This window comes from Oncorhynchus masou, chromosome 29 (assembly GCF_036934945.1).
Source record: "Oncorhynchus masou masou isolate Uvic2021 chromosome 29, UVic_Omas_1.1, whole genome shotgun sequence".
Taxonomy (NCBI): Eukaryota; Metazoa; Chordata; class Actinopteri; order Salmoniformes; family Salmonidae; genus Oncorhynchus; species Oncorhynchus masou.
The window spans coordinates 14,783,914-14,806,805 of record NC_088240.1 but is presented as its reverse complement, the minus strand read 5'-3'; the positions used below and the strand labels follow the sequence as shown (position 1 = coordinate 14,806,805).

The following is a 22,892-nucleotide window of genomic DNA, read 5'->3' as shown; positions in this document are numbered from 1 at the left end:
ACAGGCTTAATTACTGCTTCTTGGCTGACCTTGCTGTCTAAACTTTACTTTAGAGCATCAATTATGGCTCACCAATTTATATGTTAATGAGGACTGGAGGCGACGGATGGGATGGGGATGGGGTACAGAGGGATGGGATGGGGATGGGGTACAGAGGGATGGGATGGGGATGGGGTACAGAGGGATGGGATGGGGATGGGGTACAGAGGGATGGGATGGGGATGGGGTACAGGGGGATGGGATGGGGATGGGGTACAGAGGGATGGGATGGGGATGGGGTACAGAGGGATGGGATGGGGATGGGGTATAGAGGGATGGGATGGGGATGGGGTACAGAGGGATGGGATGGGGATGGGGTACAGAGGGATGGGATGGGGAGGGGGTACAGAGGGATGGGATGGGGATGGGGTACAGAGGGATGGGATGGGGATGGGGTACAGAGGGATGGGATGGGGATGGGGTACAGAGGGATGGGATGGGGATGGGGTACAGAGGGATGGGATGGGGATGGGGTACAGAGGGATGGGATGGGGAGGGGGTACAGAGGGATGGGATGGGGAGGGGGTACAGAGGGATGCGATGGGGATGGGGTACAGAGGGATGGGATGGGGATGGGGTACAGAGGGATGGGATGGGGATGGGGTACAGAGGGATGGGATGGGGATGGGGTACAGAGGGATGGGATGGGGAGGGACAGGGTAAAGTTTTAGTACTACTGTACCTGCTTGGTTTGAATGATTTGGCGGCTGGGCTGGCTGTGAGGACTCTTTTCCTTTATTTGTCTTACAACTTGTGTCTCTCTGAGGTCCTGAAATCTTTATCACTTCTCTCCATAGCCGAGGCATTTGCGTTGTTTGTTTCCTGATAAACAATAATCTGACGTAGGCATACTATGATGGTTAGTGTCAAGCAAGGTAAAGGCTTGATATAGTACCCTGTCAGTATGACTAGAGGGCAGTATTTTCACTTTGGATGAATTGCGTGCCCATACTGAACTGCATCAAAATCTGTCCTAAATTGCTAATATATGCATATTATTATTAATATTGGATAGAAAACACTCTGAAGTCTCTAAAACCGTTTGAATTATGTCTGTGAGTATAACAGAACTCACAGGGCAGGCAATCTTCCAAACAAGTTTTGAAATCCTGAAAGTTGGGGCAACTTTGACGTCATCGCCTCCTCCCTTCCCAACAAGTTATGGATCTGGAAACACGTCCTACGTCTTCCACTAGATGTCCTCATTCAGTAGAACGTGTAATGGAGCATTTGCTGTGAACTTTGACCTAATGGGTGGGAAAATAGTCGGTTTCGCAAGAGAATGCCATTTTGTTGAGGTGCATTTCTCTTTGAGTGCTACGGCTGTTCCAATCAGCCCCAGATAAAAACGAATGATCCGGTTGGAATGTTATTGGATATATATGATTATAACATCCTGAAGATTGATTCTGCACTTAGTTTGACAAGTTATCCTGGACCAGAAGTCTGGTTTTTGGGCATGTGAGCTGAAAGTAATAGCAAATGCTGCTACTTGGACACTAGTATTGATCATGATGGAACAAACACACGATTTATTGTTGAACTAAGACTCCTTGCACTACATTCTGATGAAAGATCATCAAAGGTAAGAGAATATTTATGTTGTAATTTTGTATTTCTGTTGACTCCAACATGGCGGAGAAATATTGTTACGTCTGAGCGCCGTCTCAGATTATTGCAATGTTAGGCTTTTTCCGTAACATAAAAAAAATGTGACACAGCGGTTGCATTAAGAACCAGTGTATCTTTAATTATATGTAGAACATGTATCTTTAGTCAAAGTTTATGATGAGTATTTCTGTTATCTGGCGTAGCTTTCTATAATTCCTCCGGATATTTTGGAGGAATTTCTGAACATTGTGTCAATGTAAACTGAGATTTATGGATATAAAATGTATATTATCGAAGAAAACATAAATGTACTGTGTAACATGTCATATGACTGTCATCTGATGAAGATTTTCAAGAGGTTAGTGATTGATTTTATTTTTAATCCTGCTTTTGTGATTTTATCTTTTGCTGGAAAAAATGGCTACGTTTTTTCTTTGGTTTGGTGGTGGTCTAACATAAATGTATGTTGTGTTTTTGCTGTAAAACATTTTAAACACGCTGGGTAGATGAACAAGGTGTTTATCTTTCATTTGAGGTATTGGACTTGTTAATGTGTGGAGGTTAAATATTTCTAAAGAATATTTTTGCATTCCCTGTGCCACCTTTTCTGCTTAGGTGGGGGGGGTGGAGTTCCTCTCGGGGTACGCCTCGCCTCAACAGGTTGGGCTTTATTGGCATGGGAAACACATGTTAACATTGCCAAAGTAAGTGAACTAGATAATAAGCAAAAGTGAAATAAACAAAAAAAATGAACAGTAAACATTATACTCACAGAATTTCCAAAATAATAAAGACATTACAGATGTCATATTATATCTATATACAGTGCTGTAACGATTTGCAAAGAGTTCACGTACAAAAGGGGAAAAAATAAACATAAGTATGGGTTGTATTTACAATGGTGTTTGTTCTTCACTGGTTTCCCTTTTCTTGGTCACAAATCTTGCTGCTGTGATGGAACACCGTGGTATTTCACCCAGTATATATGAGAGTTTATCAAAATGTAGTTTGTTTTCGAGTTCTTTGTGGATGTGTGTAATCTGAGGGAAATATGTCTCTCTAATATGGTCATACATTTGACAGGAGGTCAGGAAGTATAGCTCTGTTTCCACCTCATTTTGTGAGCAGTGGGCACATAGCCGGTCTTATCTGTCGACGGCGACCTTTCTCAATAGCAAGGTTATGCTCACTGAGTCTTTACATAGTCAAAGCTTTCCTTACGTTTGGGTCAGTCACAGTGATCAGGTATTCTGCCATTGTGTACTCTCCTCTGTTTAGGGCCAAATAGCATTCTAGTTTGCTCTGTTCTTTTTGTTAATTCTTTCCAATGTGTCAAGTAATAATCTTTTTGTTTTCTCATGATTTGGTTGGGTCTAATTATGTTGCTGTCCTGGGGAGCCCCATGACCAGATTGCTTAGGGGACTCTTCTCCAGGTTCATCTTTCTGTAGGTGATGGCTTTGATATGGAAGGTTTCGGAATCTCCTCCTTTTAGATGGTTGTAGAATTTAACGGCTCTTTTCAGGATTTTGATAGTTAGCGGGTATTGGCCTAAATCTGCTCTTCATGCGTTATTTGGTGTTTTACGTTGTCCACGGATGTCACGTTCGTTATAAGGATCGGACCAAGGCGCATCGTGGTATACGTACACTGTTATTTATTTAAAGAACAAACTAACAAAATAACAAAACGAAACGTGAAGCTATACAAACGAGTGCTGACAGGCACCTACACATAGACAAGATCCCACAAACACCAATAACCATATAAGGCCACCATAGACATACAAATCACCTAGACATAGCATACAAAAAAACCTAGACAATACAAAAACGTGCGTACCCACCCTAGTCACACCATAACCTAGCCCCCCCTCTCTACGCTGATCCCTCCTCCTTTGTAGAACAGGACCGTGGATCATTGCCGGAGGCTCTAGACTGGGGACCGTTGCCGGAGATACCGGACTGGGGACCGTCGCCGGAGACCCCGGACTGGGGACCGTCGATGGAGGTTCCGGGACTGTGGACTGTCGTTGGAGGTTCCGGACTGTGACCCGTCGTTGGAGGTTTCTGACCAGTCACATGCTCCCCACGGTAAGCATGGGGAGTTGGCTCAGGTCTAACCCCAAAAATGTTGGGGAGCTGCCTCTCGGGCTTCCCTGCTAGCCGTGTCCCCTCGTATCATTGCCGTTCCTCCTGCACTATCTCCACCTGCTTCCATGGCAGGGTCTTGTCCCCTGCCATTACCTCCTCCCAAGTCCAGGATGTCCTCCACTCATCTTTCTCCCGGGCCCAGTCATGTCCACTCCTCTTGAACATGCTGCTTGGTCTTTTTGTGGTGGGATCTTCTGTCACGTTCGTTATAAGGATCGGACCAAGGCGCAGCATGGTATAAGTACATTGTTATTTATTTAACCTGTTGAAACTCTAGGGGCGCAATTTCATTTTTGGATGAAAAACGTTCCCGTTTTAAACAAGATATTTTGTCACAAAAAGATGCTCGACTATGCATATAATTGATAGCTTTCGAAAGAAAACACTCTGACGTGTCCAGAACTGCAAAGATATTTTCTGTGCGTGCCCTAGAACGTGAGCTTCAGGCAAAACCAAGATGAGACGGCATCCAGGAAATGAGCAGGATTTTTGAGGCTCTGTTTTCCATTGTCTCCTTATATGGCTGTGAATGCGAGAGGAGTAAGTCTGCCCTTTCTGTCGTTTCCCCAAGGTGTCTGCAGCATTGTGATGTATATTTGTAGGCATATCATTGGAAGATTGACCATAAGATACCACATTTACCAGGTGTCCGCCCGGTGTCCTGCGCCGAAATTGGTGCGCAAAAGTCAGCTGCAAGTATTTTTCCACAGAATTCAGAGGAGAATGCAGGCTTCCACGAACGATATATCAATGAAGAGATATGTGAAAAAACACCTTGAGGATTGATTCCAAACAATGTTTGCCATGTTTCGGTCGATATTATGGAGTTAATTCGGAAAAAGTTTAACGTTGTAGGTGACTGAATTTTCGGTTCGTTTCGGTAGCCAAATGTGATGTACAAAACGGAACGATTTCTCCTACACACAGACGCTTTCAGGAAAAACTGCGCATTTGGTATGTAACTGAGAGTCTCCTCATTGAAAACATCCGAAGCTCTTCAAAGGTAAATGATTTTATTTATTTGGTTATCTGGTTTTTGTGAAAATGTTGCGTGCTAAATGCTACTCAAAATGCTAAGCTAGCTTAGCATACTCTTACACAAATTAGTCAATTGCTATGGTTCAAAAGCATATTTTGAAAATCTGAGATGACAGTGTTGTTAAGAAAAGGCTAAGCTTGAGAGCAGGCGCATTATTTTCATTTTATTTGCGATTTTCAGAAATCGTTAACGTTGCGTTATGCTAATGAGCCTGAGGCTTTAGTCACGATCCCGGATCCGGGATGGGGAGATTCAAGAGGTCAAAGAAGGAACACTGAACAAAATAACAAAATAACAAAACGAAACATGAAGCTATGCAAACGAGTGCTGACAGGCAACTACAGTGCCTTGCGAAAGTATTCGTCCCCCTTGAACTTTGCGACCTTTTGCCACATTTCAGGCTTCAAACATAAAGATATAAAACTGTATATTTTGTGAAGAATCAACAACAAGTGGGACACAATCATGAAGTGGAACGACATTTATTGGATATTTCAAACTTTTTTAACAAATCAAAAACTGAAAAATTGGGCATGCAAAATTATTCAGCCCCTTTACTTTCAGTGCAGCAAACTCTCTCCAGAAGTTCAGTGAGGATCTCTGAATGATCCAATGTTGACCTAAATGACTAATGATGATAAATACAATCCACCTGTGTGTAATCAAGTCTCCGTATAAATGCACCTGCACTGCGATAGTCTCAGAGGTCCGTTAAAAGCGCAGAGAGCATCATGAAGAACAAGGAACACACCAGGCAGGTCCGAGATACTGTTGTGAAGAAGTTTAAAGCCGGATTCGGATACAAAAAGAGTTCCCAAGCTTTAAACATCCCAAGGAGCACTGTGCAAGCGATAATATTTAAATGGAAGGAGTACCAAGAACAAAATCTACCAAGACCTGGCCGTCCCTCTAAACTTTCAGCTCATACAAGGAGAAGACTGATCAGAAATGCAGCCAAGAGGTCCATGATCACTCTGGATGAACTGCAGAGATCTACAGCTGAGGTGGGAGAATCTGTCCATAGGACAACAATCAGTTGTATATTGCACAAATCTGGCCTTTATGGAAGAGTGGCTAGAAGAAAGCCATTTCTTAAAGATATCGATAAAAAGTGTTGTTTAAAGTTTGCCACAAGCCACCTGGGAGACACACCAAACATGTGGAAGAAGGTGCTCTGGTCAGATGAAACCAAAATTGAACTTTTTGGCAACAATGCAAAACCTTATGTTTGGCGTAAAAGCAACACAGCTCATCACCCTGAACACACCATCTCCACTGTCAAACATGGTGGTGGCAGCATAATGGTTTGGGCCTGCTTTTCTTCAGCAGGGACAGGGAAGACGGTTAAAATTGATGGGAAGATGGATGGAGCCAAATACAGGACTATTCTGGAAGAAAACCTGATGGAGTCTGCAAAAGACCTGAGACTGGGACGGAGATTTGTCTTCCAACAAGACAATGATCCAAAACATAAAGCAAAATCTACAATGGAATGGTTCAAAAATAAACATATCCAGGTGTTAGAATGGCCAAGTCAAAGTCCAGACCTGAATCCAATCGAGAATCTGTGGAAAGAACTGAAAGCTGCTCTTCACAAATGCTCTCCATCCAACCTCACTGAGCTCGAGCTGTTTTGCAAGGAGGAATGGGAAAAAATGTCAGTCTCTCGATGTGCAAAACTGATAGAGACATACCCCAAGCGACTTACAGCTGTAATCGCAGCAAAAGGTGGCGCTACAAAGTGTTAACTTAAGGGGGCTGAATAATTTTGCACGCCCAATTTTTCAATTTTTGATTTGTTAAAAAGGTTTGAAATATCCAATAAATGTCCACTTCATGATTGTGTCCCACTTGTTGTTGATTCTTCACAAAAAAAATACAATTTTATATCTTTATGTTTGAAGCCTGAAATGTGGAAAAAGGTCGCAAAGTTCAAGGGGGCCGAATACTTTCGCAAGGCACTGAACATATAGACAAGATCCCACAAACACCAAAGGGAAATGGCTACCTAAATATGATCCCCAATCAGCGACAACGATAAACAGCTGCCTCTGATTGGGAACCATATCAGGCCACCATAGACATACAAATCACCTAGACCTACAAAACCCTTGACATACAAAAAACCTAGACATACAAAAAACCCTAGACAATACAAAAACTAGCGTACCCACCCTAGTCACGCCCTGACCTAACCAAAATATAAAGAAAACAGAGATATCTAAGGTCAGGGCGTGACAACGGAGGATATTTTAGCAGAATTCTGCCAAATTTCGTGAATTCTTGATTGGTGAGCGGAATCCAGACCACACAACCATAAAGGGCAATGGTTTCTATAACTGATTCAAGTATTTTAGGCAGATCCTATTTCGTACGTTGAATTGCATGTTCCTTTTTATGACATGGAAGGCCCTACTTTCCCTCTCTCAGATTGTTCAAAGCTTTGTGGAAGTTACCTGTGGCGCTGATATTTAGGCCAAGGTATGTATTGGTTTAGTGTGCTCTAAGGGAAGGAATTACCAGGGTTACGGGCAATGCCATCGGGGGTACGCCAAATAAAAATGGGATTCACATTTTATAAAATAAAAAATATTTAGCTTGAAAGATGTTTTGGTCACTACAGTGAAAATAGTTGATAAATAAACAAAACAAGGCCCCTTAACTCTTGTGTATTTTCTGCATTATGCAATTCTATGGGCAGCGACCATATAACGCTTTCACAACATACAGAAGTGCGCTGGTTATCAAGGTGGCATAAATATTGACATGATGTTTTTAATTGAGAGACGAGCTTAACATTTTCTTTACTGACTATAATTTTCACTTGTCTGACCGCTTGCATGATGACGAGTTTGTCACATGACTGGCCTGTCTGGATGTTGTTTCTTCTCACCTGAATGATCTGAATCTAGGATTACAGGGACTCTCCGCAACTATATTCAATGTGCTTGACAAAATTGAGGCTATGAATAAGAAGTTGGAGCTCTTCTCTTTCTGCATTAGCAAGGACAGCACACAAATCTTTCCATCATTGTATGATTTTTTGTGTTCAAATGAACTCAAGCTTACGGACAATGTCAAATGTGATATAGCGAAGCTCCTGAGTGTTTTAGCAAGACATCCAGCATTTCTCCTAACTATTTTAGGAGAAACCTAACTTTTTTCCAGTCTCTGGTTTTTCCTAGCACTCCTGGTTTTTGACCCTTGCTGTCCTGACGCCGAATCTGTCTGCCTGACCACTCTGCCTGTTCTGACCTCGAGACTGCCTATCGCCTGTTACTGTTTGGACTCTGACTTGATTTATGAACTCTTGCCTGTCTCTGACCTGCCTTTTGCCTACCCCTTTTGGTATAATCAATATTAGAGCTCAACCATCTGCCTCCTGTGTCTGCATTTGGGTCTCGCCTTGTGCCCTTAAACTGAGTGAGTTGGGTGCGCAATTACTTTCCCGAAACGGATGACAGAAACAACTGGATTCATTATCCCTTTCATGCCCTGCCTCCAGTCCACTTACCGGTATCTGAACAAGAGAGCCTCATCAAAACTGCAACATATGTTTCTGTGAAAATTTTACATAGTCAGAAGCTACTGCCAGAGTTCTGGATTGTTTTTTTTATTTTCCCTTTATTTTACTAGGCAAGTCAGTTAAGAACAGATTCTTATTTTCAATGACTGCCTAGGGACAGTGGGTTAACTGCCTGTTCAGGGGCAGAATGCCAGATTTGTACCTTGTCAGCTCGGGGATATGAACTTGCAACCTTTCGGTTACTAGTCCAACGCTCTAATCACTACGCTACCCTGCCACCCCTGTTGTATCCTGTCTTGGTAAATCGTGCTGTTATGACACTGATGCCCTTCGCAACCACGTTTCTTATTAACAGTGGATTCTCGGCCCTCACTAGTATGAAAACCAAATACAGGCACAGACTGTGTGTGGAAAAAATATTCTAGTATTCTAATAGTCTCTCTACAATAATACCAACATTGCAGAGTTATGTGCATCCTTTCAAGCACATCCTTCTCATTAACCTGTGGTGAGTTATTCACAATTTTCGATGAACAAATAAGGTTTTATATGTAAGATGGCTAAATAAAGTACAAAATGATTGATTATTATTATATTATTATTTGTGCCCTGGTCCTACAAGAGCTCGTTGTCACTTCCCACGAGCCGGGTTGTGACTAAAACCCACACTCATTCTTATGTTTAATAAATGTATTCTATGGTGTGTGTGTGGCAGGCTTACAATGGTGGCAAAAAAACTATATTTGAGAGTGCGTTGACCCTGGTGCTAGAGGGGGTACAGCTGGAGGTTGAATGTTTGAAGGGGTACGGGACTATAACAAGTTTGGGAACCACTGCTCTAGGGCAATGTTGTCTAGATGGAATTTGTATTTGTGGTCCTGGCGACTGGACCTTTTTTGGAACACCATTATTTGTGTCTTACTGAGATTTACTGTCAGAGCCCAGGTCTGATAGAATCTGTGCAGAATATCTAGGTGCTGTTGTAGGCCCTCCTTGGTTGGTGACAGAAGCACCAGATCATCAACAAACAGACATTTGACTTCAGATTCTAGTAGGGTGAGGCCAGGTGCTGCAGACTGTTCTAGTGCAAATGCCAATTGATTGATATATACAGTGGGGCAAAAAAGTATTTAGTCAGCCACCAATTGTGCAAGTTCTCCCACTTAAAAAGATGAGAGAGGCCTGTAATATTCATCATAGGTACACTTCAACTATGACAGACAAAATTAGGAAAAAAAATCCAGAAAATCACATTGTAGGATTTTTAATGGATTTATTTGCAAATTATGGTGGAAAATAAGTATTTGGTCACCTACAAACAAGCAAGACTTCTGGCTCTCACAGACCTGTAACTTCTTCTTTAAGAGGCTGGGAAGACTGAATCTGCAATAGGTTAGCAGCTTGGTTTGAAGAAATCAACTGTGGGAGCAATTATTAGGAAATGGAAGACATACAAGACCACTGATTATCTCCCTCGATCTGGGGCTCCACGCAAGATCTCACCCCGTGGGGTCAAAATGATCACAAAAACGGTGAGCAAAAATCCCAGAATCACACGGGGGGACCTAGTGAATGAGCTGCAGAGAGCTGGGACCAAAGTAACAAAGCCTACCATCAGTAACACACTATGCCGCCAGGGACTCAAATCCTGCAGTGCCAGACGTGTCCCCCTGCTTAAGCCAGTACATGTCCAGGCAAGTCTGAAGTTTGCTAGAGAGCATTTGGATGATCCAGAAGAAGATTGGGAGAATGTCATATGGTCAGATGAAACCAAAATATAACTTTTTGGTAAAAACTCAACTTTTCGTGTTTGGAGGACAAAGAATGCTGAGTTGCATCCAAAGAACACCATACCTACTGTGAAGCATGGGGGTGGAAACATCATGGTTTGGGGCTGTTTTACTGCAAAGGGACCAGGACGACTGATCCGTGTAAAGGAAAGAATGAATGTGGCCATGTATCGTGAGATTTTGAGTGAAAACCTCCTTCCATCAGCAAGGGCATTGAAGATGAAAGGTGGCTGGGTCTTTCAGCATGACAATGATCCCAAACACACCGCCCGGGCAATGAAGGAGTGGCTTCGTAAGAAGCATTTCAAAGTCCTGGAGTGGCCTAGCCAGTCTCCAGATCTCAACCCCATAGAACATTTTTGGAGGGAGTTGAAAGTCCGTGTTGCCCAGCAACAGCCCCAAAACATCACTGCTCTAGGGGAGATCTGCATGGAGGAATGGGCCAAAATACCAGCAACAGTGTGTGAAAACCTTGTGAAGACTTGAAGAATGTTTGACCTCTGTCATTGCCAACAAAGGGTATATAACAAAGTATTGAGATAAACTTTTGTTATTGACCAAATACTTATTTTCCACCATAATTTGCAAATAAATTCATTAAAAATCCTACAATGTGATTTTCTGGAGAAAAAAAATCGCATTTTGTACCCATTTTGTACCTCAAGTGTACCTATGATGAAAATCACAGTTCTCTCTCATCTTTTTAAGTGGGAGAACTTGCACAATTGGTGGCTGACTAAAAACGTTTTTGTCCCACTGTATGTTGAAGAGGGTGTGGCTTAAGCTGCATCCCAGTCTCACCCCACGGCCCAGTGGAAAGAAATGTGTGTGTTTTTTGCCAATTTTAACCTCACATTTGTTGTTTGTGTACATGGATTTTATAATGTCTTAAGTTTTTCCCCCAACACCATTTTCCATCAATTTGTTTAGCAGACCCTTATGCCAAATTGAGTCAAAAGCTTTTTTGAACTCAACAAAGCATTAGAAGACTTTCTCTCTTTCTTTATCTCTCTCTCTCTCAATCTCTCTCTCCCTTTCTTTCTCTCTTCCTTCCTTTCTTTCTCTCTCCCTCTTCTCTTCCCTCCCTTTGGACCCTACAGTGTTGATCCTACTCTGTTCTTTTGATTAGAGGGATTGGCCGGCTTTCCGTCCGGGAAAAGTCAGGAACGCTCCCATGATGCTCCCGGAACGCAGTCTTTTGATTGGCTGCTTGATGTATAATTCAGGATTCGATGTGAGACCTTAATAAGACTGGCTAATGATGTTGACAAGCGCCTCCAAATTCCCTCCACATAAACACAAACACACACACAAGCAAACGAACACGCTCACAAACACACATCACAACACACAGGGAGACAAGAACAAACAGCCACACACTCATATCCGCACACACGCACATACAGACTCACACACGTTTCTTTATAGCAGTTTCAGCTATATTCCCAGCCATTCCATTCCTTCCCCCCTCCCTCATGGAAGTATTCAGTAAATTCTCATGGGGGTTGGGTTCAGTTGGGTGGAGCATTGGAAAATGAGCTATGTAAGAAGAACATCCAGTTCCCTGCTGAAATATTCAGTATTGCTGTAAAGTGTTGGATAGATGTATGGGGTAAAAACAGGACTGCAGTGTTGGATAGACAGATGGGCTAAAGACAGGTCTGTAATATGGCGTAGTGGTATCTCTAAATATCAGTGGGTGACAGTTGCTGTGCAACCAGATACATGTTCAAGCCCTCTCTCATTGAACAGCATTTGACTTGAATACTCTTGTGGTTTCTCCATGTTGGTTCTGACTAAAAATGTGCAGTTGTGAAGTGGGTATTAGTACTTGAGGAAAACAGTTTTGACCAATAATCAGTTCAAAGTGGACATATTGAGTTTGGTGGTGTTTGTATGGACACAGAGTGTCATATAGACTATGTATTGAGAACCACTCCTCTCTGCCTATGCTCTGGGCGGCAGGTAGTCCAGAGCATTGGGCCAGTTAGAGCATTGGGCCAGTAACCGAAAGGTTGCTGGTTTGAATAGCTGAGCCGACAAGGTCAAGAAATCTCTCAATGTTCCCTTGAAGAAGACACTACCTAATTTGGTGTATATGAAGGTATATATGTTTGTTATTATGGGCCAAGCTGGTTGAGATAATGTCAAGAGTGTGTGAAGCTGTCATCAAGGCAAAGGGTGACTATTTGAAGAATCTCAAATATTACATATATTTAGATTTTTTTAACACTTTTTTGGTTACTACATGATTCCATGTGTTATTTCATGTGTTATTTCATAGTCTTCACTGTTATTCTATAATGTAGAAACTAGTAAAATGAAGAAAAACCGTTGAATGAGTAGGTGTTCTGAAACGTTTGACCAGTAGTGTAGCTGTACAAGTTCCTGAAACCTTGTTGTTATAGAATGACACAAGCCAATTATTTTCCTGGTGTTATTGTCGATTCAACTGATTGTATTGGCTAAATATTTGTTGAGGAAACTGATGAGGATATGATATCATCTCTGCAATTACAGAGAGTTCATAAACTGCTGTCACGGGTACTGCTTGGCAACTATTTGACAACCGCTTGGCATCAATGTGGCACAACCAAACTGCAGATTTCATAAACCTGCAATCAGTCTGCACTCTCTGTGGAACATTTGCCTGTGTGTGTGTGTGTGTGTGTGTGTGTGTGTGTGTGTGTGTGTGTGTGTGTGTGTGTGTGTGTGTGTGTGTGTGTGTGTGTGTGTGTGTGTGTGTGTGTGTGTGTGTGTGTGTGTGTGTGTGTGTGTGTGTGTGTGTGTGTGTGTGTGTGTGTGTGTGTGTGTGTGTGTGTGTGTGTGTGTGTGTGTGCGTAAGCAAGAGAGAGAGAGAGCGAGAGAGAGAGAGCGAGAGAAAGAACGAGCACAGGGGATACTGTAATGTTGTTTTAGGAGAAAAGGGTCATGTTTGTAGTAAGGACTATTTATTTCTATATAAAGTGTTTCCTGAAACACTCACTGCTGTGATATTCTAGGCTATTTACATTTTCAATTGGAAAATTAATGTGCCTTAAATGGGCAAAAAATATTTCCGCCTAGTTTGGCGTATGTGTGTTTGACCCCCCAACGATATGTTTCTTCAAGATATAGATTTGACAAAACAATATTACTCTCTCTTTGATATGTTCTAACTTTTTGAGGAACTCTTCACACACACAGTTGAAACGTTTTACAGTTTCTAGAGGGATAAGACAAGGGGTGAAAGTAAGGGGCGAGGTAGAAGGTGAGAGGTGAAAAATAGTGAAAGTGAGTGAGTGAGAGAGGAAGTCGGAATTCAAATCAGGGACAGAGAGAGGAGTTAAGATTTAGGAGCTAGGAGACAGGAGGTAGGAGGTACTGTAGGAGTTAGGAGGTAGAGGAGGTAGGAGTTATGGAAAGTAGGAGTTATAGGAGGTAGGGGGTAGAGGAGGTAGAAGTTATATATGAGGAAGGAGTTATATGAGGTAGGAGTTGTAGGAGTTAGAGGAAGTAGGAGTTAGAGGTAGGAGTTGTAGGAGGTAGGAGTTATAGAAGGCAGGAGGTGTAGGAGGTGTATGTGGTAGGATGAGTAGGAGGTAGAAGGTAGGAGTTAGGAGGTAGGATATAGAAAGTAGCAGGTTTGAGTTATAGGAGGTAGGAGTTATAGGAGGTAGGATGCAGAATGCTATGGTAGAAGTGTTCTAGTAGTTGAGGCTTTCTGAGCATCAGCATGACACAGACATGAGAGGAGAGAGAAAATAGACAAGCTGTGAACAGCACTGTGAAGTGAACAGTGTTTCATGTTGATAGGCAGGTGAAGTCGAGGAAGCCTATACTGTATCTAGCTTGTTTCTATGATTAATGCCTATAGGCCTACTGTAAGGTACCTACTTAAACTACAACAGGAACTGTGGAGGAGGAGTTTCTGCTGCAAGGTTTCTGAGCCGAGGCTATGGAGTGATTACACAAGCCAACCCTTTACCTTAGAACACACTGGAGAGTGGTAACACAAGCCAACCCTTTACCTTAGAACACACTGGAGAGTGGTAACACAAGCCAACCCTTTACCTTAGAACACACTGGAGAGTGGTACCACAAGCCAACCCTTTACCTTAGAACACACTGGAGAGTGGTAACACAAGCCAACCCTTTACCTTAGAACACACTGGAGAGTGGTACCACAAGCCAACCCTTTACCTTAGAACACACTGGAGAGTGGTAACACAAGCCAACCCTTTACCTTAGAACACACTGGAGAGTGGTAACACAAGCCAACCCTTTACCTTAGAACACACTGGAGAGTGGTAACACAAGCCTACCCTTTACATTAGAACACACTGGAGAGTGGTTACACAAGCCAACCCTTTACCTTAGAACACACTGGAGAGTGGTTACACAAGCCAACCCTTTACCTTAGAACACACTGGAGAGTGGTAACACAAGCCAACCCTTTACCTTAGAACACACTGGAGAGTGGTAACACAAGCCAACCCTTTACCTTAGAACACACTGGAGAGTGGTAACACAAGCCTACCCTTTACATTAGAACACACTGGAGAGTGGTTACACAAGCCAACCCTTTACCTTAGAACACACTGGAGAGTGGTTACACAAGCCAACCCTTTACCTTAGAACACACTGGAGATTGGTTACACAAGCCAACCCTTTACCTTAGAACACACTGGAGAGTGGTAACACAAGCCAACCCTTTACCTTAGAACACACTGGAGAGTGGTTACACAAGCCAACCCTTTACCTTAGAACACACTGGAGAGTGGTAACACAAGCCAACCCTTTACCTTAGAACACACTGGAGAGTGGTTACACAAGCCAACCCTTTACCTTAGAACACACTGGAGAGTGGTTACACAAGCCAACCCTTTACCTTAGAACACACTGGAGAGTGGTAACACAAGCCAACCCTTTACCTTAGAACACACTGGAGAGACCGGCATGTCAGTGTTCTAACTGGACACTATTGGAGTAAGCACTTTTTCTATTCCAGAAAGAGTGCATATGTGTGTGTGTGTGTGTGTGTGTGTGTGTGTGTGTGTGTGTGTGTGTGTGTGTGTGTGTGTGTGTGTGTGTGTGTGTGTGTGTGTGTGTGTGTGTGTGTGTGTGTGTGTGTGTGTGTGTGTGTGTCTCCTCTATGGTAGCCTTTCTTCCCCTCTAAGCCCCTTCATCAATATTCGACTCACTCACTGTGGTTCAACCACTGCCTTGACAGGGCAAAGTCCTGAGGAAAAAACACACACACACGGAGAGAGAGAACTTGGCACACTGCATTTTCCACTGCATGTCGGAATTGAATCAGATGCCTTTAGATTTCACAGCAGTTATATTAACCTTGCTGTATTTGTGCAATTGGTCGAACTAGGCAAAATGTGTCAGGAAATAGTTTTACACTTTGTGACTAGGCAACTGCACAAAGCATGCCTTATATAACATTCACTTTATTCTGATCCATAGAGGAAGACATACCAATGAAATTCTAGATGTCAGTTGACAATGACATTTCCCATTCCAAATGCCTACCATAGTCTACTCTACAACTTTATATCAATTGAAAAAATATTAGACTATAGGCTAGTATGAATAGTTCCAGACTTTTATAGTTTGGCTAAGATCTATTTAATTTACTGGCCTCGTGACCACCTTGGTCTGTGGAACGCAGGCGCGCGCCAAACGCCTTTCTACATCCTGGTAGCGCGAGCTTCCCTCTCTGCCATCCTCTTCCTCGCGCAGAGTCTGCGATGTGCTGGCGGGCAGGAAGAAACTAGCGCCTCTAGAAAAATACTATCTCTCTCGCTCTCTCTCTATTTCACACACACACACACACACACACACACACACACACACACACACACACACACACACACACACACACACACACACTCTCTCTCTTCGCAGGTGGCAAGCTCACCACCTGCCCCCCTTCCGTTGTCGAGTTTAATTGTAACAAATTAGCTTTGAGCTTTACAAGACCACGGATTGTTTTATCCTCTTAAAATCAGTTTGGCTACCCGCTCAAAACCGCGACAGAATGCAGGTATCGCCGAGGCGCTTGTTGAACGCGGTAGCGCACCATATGGGAAGGCACTAGGACCGGGAAGAGTTCCATCTCAGCTAGGCAGACTGTGAGCATCGCATCCACATAGCCGGGCTGTGGAGGAAACCCCCATCGGATCTGTCAATATAGGATACTTGCGATTATATCTATACATGCAGCCTCGTGGCGCAGCATAGTGGAGTGCGCGCCAGTGCGTTTGGGATGGTCGGGCACCCTTGGGAGAATTCCTGACCAAACCTCTTTTGGCGCAAAGCAAGTAGTCGAGTTTAGGTGGGAGTTCAATGGGCTACACGCTTCCATTTCCCGCCCCCCACCCCTTCTTCGTTTTATATGTCATTTTTTGCCTTTTATTTTGTATCTGGCCATAATCATTTTAGCTTTTTTTCACACTTCCCTATTTTCTACATCTTAGTCTCGCGCGAGACAATTGACGTATGTTTTTGTGGGAAAGCATGGCACTTCATTAATTTGAGAAGAGAACAAGATTCACATCTTTCTCTTTGGATTAAACCGCTGTTTAGACCGCGGCTATCGCCTGAAAGGGTGAGCTGCTTGAAATACTTTTCTTCAGTGCACCCTGATACTCCATGGAAACGTTTTCTCTCTGGTTGGTCCGTCGCTGTGATGTCCAAAGCTTTCCCCACTGACTGACAAACGCGATCGGACCATTTTGGAAAGCCATTTGAAGGTAAGCCAATTTCCCCTAGCTCTCTGCTCTGTCTTGTTGCAGGTAGCCTTCCGCTCCAAACGTTTGATAAAGTTGATTGGCCCTTTATTAAGTTGTTACTTCATTTGATTGCGGCAATGCATTGATGGATCGGGCTTCCGATGGACGGTATAATTAAATAGGAAGTTGCAGCAGTTATTCTGAAAGCATTTCAGCAAATCACAGTATGTATCCAAGAGGGACGCGCATGGCCAGTCTGTGACTGTCTTGACTGTGACGGACCGGGGAATGGTTGTGTGAAGTTGAGCCCCTGCCGCTGTTGCTGCACAGACTGTAATTAGCAGCATACACGGGGGGAAATGGGGAGAACTGGGTGGTTCAGAACAAACATACAGACGTCCAGGCTACTGCTTTCTCTGGTTGCTAACGAGACTTCCCGTTTGTTGTTTTCTTAGAAAAACCCTTATACAATGCCTACCATCATTAATGTGGTGGATGCAGGTTGCTATGGCTTATAGAAGAGCTCAAGTGTGGTGATGGTAGAGGAGCCTATAGAGGAAACACTGCAGTGCAGTCTCATATATTGGCCCGCCGGTTTAGGGAAGCTCAGTGAGAGGATTTAGATAAAGGTGTAAACGAAGCGGAAGCTTGTTCCCTGTAGGCTTTGGGTACTGTATACTAACGGGGCACGTTTCAGGCAGGTACAAGCTTTTTTTTTCTTTCACCAGAGCGATATTAACTTTTTTTCTCAATGGGATTTAGTCTCTCTCTCCCCCCACCCTCTCTCCCTCTCTCTCTCTCTCTCTCTCTCTCTCTCTCTCTCTCTCTCTCTCTCTCTCTCTCTCTCTCTCTCTCTCTCTCTCTCTCTCTCTCTCTCTCTCTCTCTATCAATTCAATTCAATTCAAGGGCTTTATTGGCATGGGAAACACGTGTTAACACTGCCAAAGCAAGTGAGGTAGATAATATATAAAGTGAATATATAAAGGATTTAGTCTCTCTCCCTCTCTCTCTCTCTCTCTCTCTCTCTCTCTCTCTCTCTCTCTCTATATATATATATATATATATATATATATATATATATATATATATATATATATATATATATATATATATATATATATATTTCTTTCTATTCTCTCTCTCTCTCTCTCTCTCTCTCTCTCTCTCTCTCTCTCTCTCTCTCTCTCTCTCTCTCTCTCTCTCTCTCTCTCTCTCTCTCTCTCTATCTCTCTCTCTCTCTCTCTCTCTCTCTCTCACTCTCTCTCTCTGAGCTTGTGTCCTTGTGCGCTTGCATTTTATGTATGTGTGGTGCGTGCAAACGTGTGTGTGGGTTGCGCCAGTCAGAGAGACAGAGAGAGATACTGCACAGCTGTATCACGGTTTACTGGCAATAAAAACGCATGGGCTAGGCTACTTGCTCTTTATATTTTGATGGCAATATGCAGCTTATCGGGTGAAAAGGCTATCACATAGACCGTATTCGAATTTGATACTTTACTGAGTTCCCGATTGAGAGTATAGTTTTTGTGGTGTGATTCTGTGGTCGACAATTTTCCAAAATAATTGGGTGCCTTCCTGTCTGCCTGCCTGTCAGCGTTCTGCTGCTGTATAATAGCCTATAAGGTGGTTGTGTACAGTATATGTTGTGAGAGCTGTGTACATTCTGCCCGGTCGTTTACCAACCTCCTTCACACAGCGAGTCGCGGTGTGCCCCTAGGGAAAAAACTGTGCAACCCCCGGGGGTTTGGGGGGGAGGGGGGTGCAAACGGGAGACATATGACGCAGGGATAAGGGTGGTTGATTGATGATGATCCTATTTCGGGAAGTGCGTCTCGATTAGAATGAATGGCGAGCCTCGCGACTGAATACCCAATAGGCTATCGAGCCTCGCCAAGCCCAACGGTCCTCAGACAAACCCCAGGCGTTATCACTGTATTCATGTTTGTTATGGTGTTATTGCTGTTGGTTCGTGTCATGAGAGCAACATTTGTAGAGGAGCGCAGTGAATAAAATGTATATAAAATGTAAATGTATACCATGCAGTGTGGGCTATACACATTGCATAATCAAAACAAACAATACATATCTCGAAATGTAATCGAGTATATCCCAGACTACGTCCTACTTTTCCAATAATGTTTAGGATGTGCCCAGATTACCAGTCATGTGAGAAATCCCATTCCGAGAAAGTCAGAGAACGTTAACCAGACCAGACAGTGCTTTTAGTGAGTAGCTGACCGGCCTACCCAGCCGTGCTCGTCTTAATGTGCCAGAGGCTAGTTGGAGCTGGGCCATGTCTCACATTCAATCTCTCTCTCTCTCTCTCTCTCTCTCTCTCTCTCTCTCTCTCTCTCTCTCTCTCTCTCTCTCTCTCTCTCTCTCTCTCTCTCTCTCTCTCTCTCTCTCTCTCTCACTCACTCTCACACACTCACTCACTCACTCACTCACTCACTCACTCACTCACTCACTCACTCACTCACTCACTCACTCACTCACTCATTCACTCTCTCGCCCGTGCGCCAATGTTGCCATCTTCTTTCACATTTTAAACTGGAATATATATTGTGGAGTTTAAGGACATATTTATAAATTACATGGGAATATGGATGTCTATAATGCAGTAGTATAGCTTACTCGAAATCTTTAGCGCAAATGCCCTGCACGTTTTGCGTGGCCTGCGTCACAGCTTGGTGCTGAAATGGATAGCTCCTTCTCGTTGGCTTACGCTCAGACCAGCGTAGTGATACAGCAGGTCACAACCGTTCACACAACAACGAATCAATGGAAAGACACTGACTCCGCCAATCCAATTGCGGAGTTATTGTACACGACAAACGTGTCACTTTATGTGGCTTGTCCTACAGGAGGCATAATGAGATCTGTTTATAGCAGGTGTATTTAACATTTTATTTCACAGGGACCCCTCCCAGGCAAACCTGCAACCAGGGACCCTGTCATATGTTAGCAAAACATGTATTTTTCATGCATCTTATCATCAGGTGGATGATAATGCACTGTAAAACTTTCCCTTGTAAATTTACAGCATTTTTCTGGCACCACAGTTGCCAGCTTAATAGCGTCCTTTTTCTTCACAGCAGATATGCTTTAAAACATATTACAGCGTCCCTGCTGTAAATTTACAGCAGGGACGCTGTAATATGTTTTACAGTATTACTAACTTACAGTATTAAACTGGCAACTGTGGTGCCAGTATAATGCTGTACATTTACAGGGTAATGCCTACAGTAATATACACATATTTTACAGTACTAAGCAGCATTGCAGGTTGTCTTTAGAAGACAGCTCCCTGAAATGTAATATTGGAGGAAAAACAATATGTGTACTATTACATATACTATTACATAAATATCAATACTAATACTATTAATATATATATATATATATACATATATATTTTTTCAAATTCATAACATCAATTGCACTTTAACCATAAAGAACAATATTTGAAAATAGCAACATTAGAATTCCAGATAGTACGAAAGAGAGAGAGCGATACAGTGATAAGAACATAAAATACTGGACAATAGTGTACTTCACCATACACAAACCAATTCATCAGAATAGGTCATTCTTCAAAGTACTGGACAAAAAACCCCACTCAAAACAGACCAATATGAAATAGAAAAACAACAGATGGACAGGGAGAAACGTTTACATAAAACTATAACAAGAACTGCTTGCCTGCCTGTCATTTAGAGAGAAACCAGAGAGAGATCAAGAGAGAGAAAAATGCTGGATAGAGAAGAGCAGGCAGGGCTAGACTGTAGCCAGACAGGCACACTACTGCAAGCCAACACAGGCTCCAGGATGGTGCTAGCCGAGCATCTGCTGACCTGACCCCCATGGCAGGATTTCTGAGAGAATGAGAGATGCAAACAAGTCTCGAATAAGTCTCTGTGGCGTGCAGATTATCACCCCAATCTTTGAAAGTCTGGTCCTCCTTAGCTCTGATATGTCAACTAGGACAAACATGGAAATAGAAAGAACGGAAAGAGAGAGATTGCTATTGCACCTCATTTGCTCACATTGTATATAGACTTATTTTTCTACTGTAACTCTGTTGTTGTATGTGTCAAACTGCTTTGCTTTATCTTGGCCAGGTCACAATTGTAAATGAGAACTTGTTCTCAACTTGCCTACCTTGTTAAATAAAGGTTAAATAAATAAAAAATATAACTATTACTATCACCACTACTATCAATACTACTACTATTACTATAACTATTACTATCACCACTACTATCAATACTACTACTCCTATTACTATTACTATAACTATTACTATAACTATTACTATCACTAATACTATCAATACTACTACTATAACTATTACTATAACTATTACTATCACTACTACTATCAATACTACTACTATTACTATAACTATTACTATCACTACTACTATCAATACTATTACTATTACTATAACTATTCCTATAATTATTACTATCACTACTACTATCAATACTACTACTATAACTATTACTATAAGTATTACTATCACTACTACTATCAATACTACTACTATTACTATAACTATTACTATCACCACTACTATCAATACTACTACTATTACTATAACTATTACTATCACCACTACGATCAATACTACTACTATTACTATAACTATTACTATCAATACTACTACTACTATTACTATTACTATAACTATTACTATCACTAATACTATCAATACTACTACTATAACTATTACTATAACTATTACTATCACTACTACTATCAATACTACTACTATTACTATAACTATTACTATCACTACTACTACCACTACTATTACTATTACTATAACTATTACTATAATTATTACTATCACTACTACTATCAATACTACTACTATTACTATAACTATTACTATCACCACTACTATCAATACTACTACTACTATTACTATTACTATAACTATTACTATCACTACTACTATCAATACTACTACTATTACTATTACTATAACTATTACTATCACTACTACTATCAATACTACTACTATTACTATAACTATTACTATCACCACTACGATCAATACTACTACTATTACTATTACTATAACTATTACTATCACCACTACTATCAATACTACTACTACTATTACTATAACTATTACTATCACTAATACTATCAATACTACTACTATAACTATTACTATAACTATTACTATCACTACTACTATCAATACTACTACTATTACTATAACTATTACTATCACTACTACTATCAATACTATTACTATTACTATAAATATTACTATAATTATTACTATCACTACTACTATCAATACTACTACTATTACTATAACTATTACTATCACCACTACTATCAATACTACTACTACTATTACTATTACTATTACTATCACTACTACTATCAATACTACTACTATTACTATTACTATAACTATTACTATCACCACTACTATCAATACTACTACTATTACTATTACTATAATTATTACTATCACTACTACTATCAATACTATTACTATAACTATTACTATAATTATTACTATCACTACTACTATCAATACTACTACTATTACTATAACTATTACTATCACTACTACTATCAATACTATTACTATTACTATCACTAATACTATCAATACTATTACTATAACTATTACTATAATTATTACTATCACTACTACTAGCAATACTATTACTATTACTATAACTATTTCTATAATTATTACTATCACTACTACTATCAATACTACTCTATTTCTATTACTATAACTATTACTATCACTACTTCTATCAATACTACTACTATTACTATTACTATAACTATTACTATCACTACTACTGTCAATACTTCTACTATTACTATTACTATAACTATTACTATCACTACTACTATCAATACTATTACTATAACTATTACTATCACTACTACTATCAATACTATTACTATCACTAATACTATCAATACTACTACTATAACTATTACTATAACTATTACTATCACTACTACTAT

At 41.4% G+C, this 22,892-nt stretch overlaps 1 protein-coding gene across 1 annotated transcript in view; it reads left to right on the top strand.

Moving 5' to 3' along the window:
* Nucleotides 1-16,276: 16,276 nt before the first annotated feature.
* LOC135519055 (interleukin-1 receptor accessory protein-like 1-A) overlaps nt 16,277-22,892 on the top strand; it is a 332,630-nt gene continuing 326,014 nt past the window's right edge. Inside the window, exon 1 of the mRNA XM_064944099.1 lies at nt 16,277-16,900. The gene's annotated coding sequence lies outside the window, so the exon portion shown is untranslated. The remainder of the gene's footprint in view (nt 16,901-22,892) is intronic.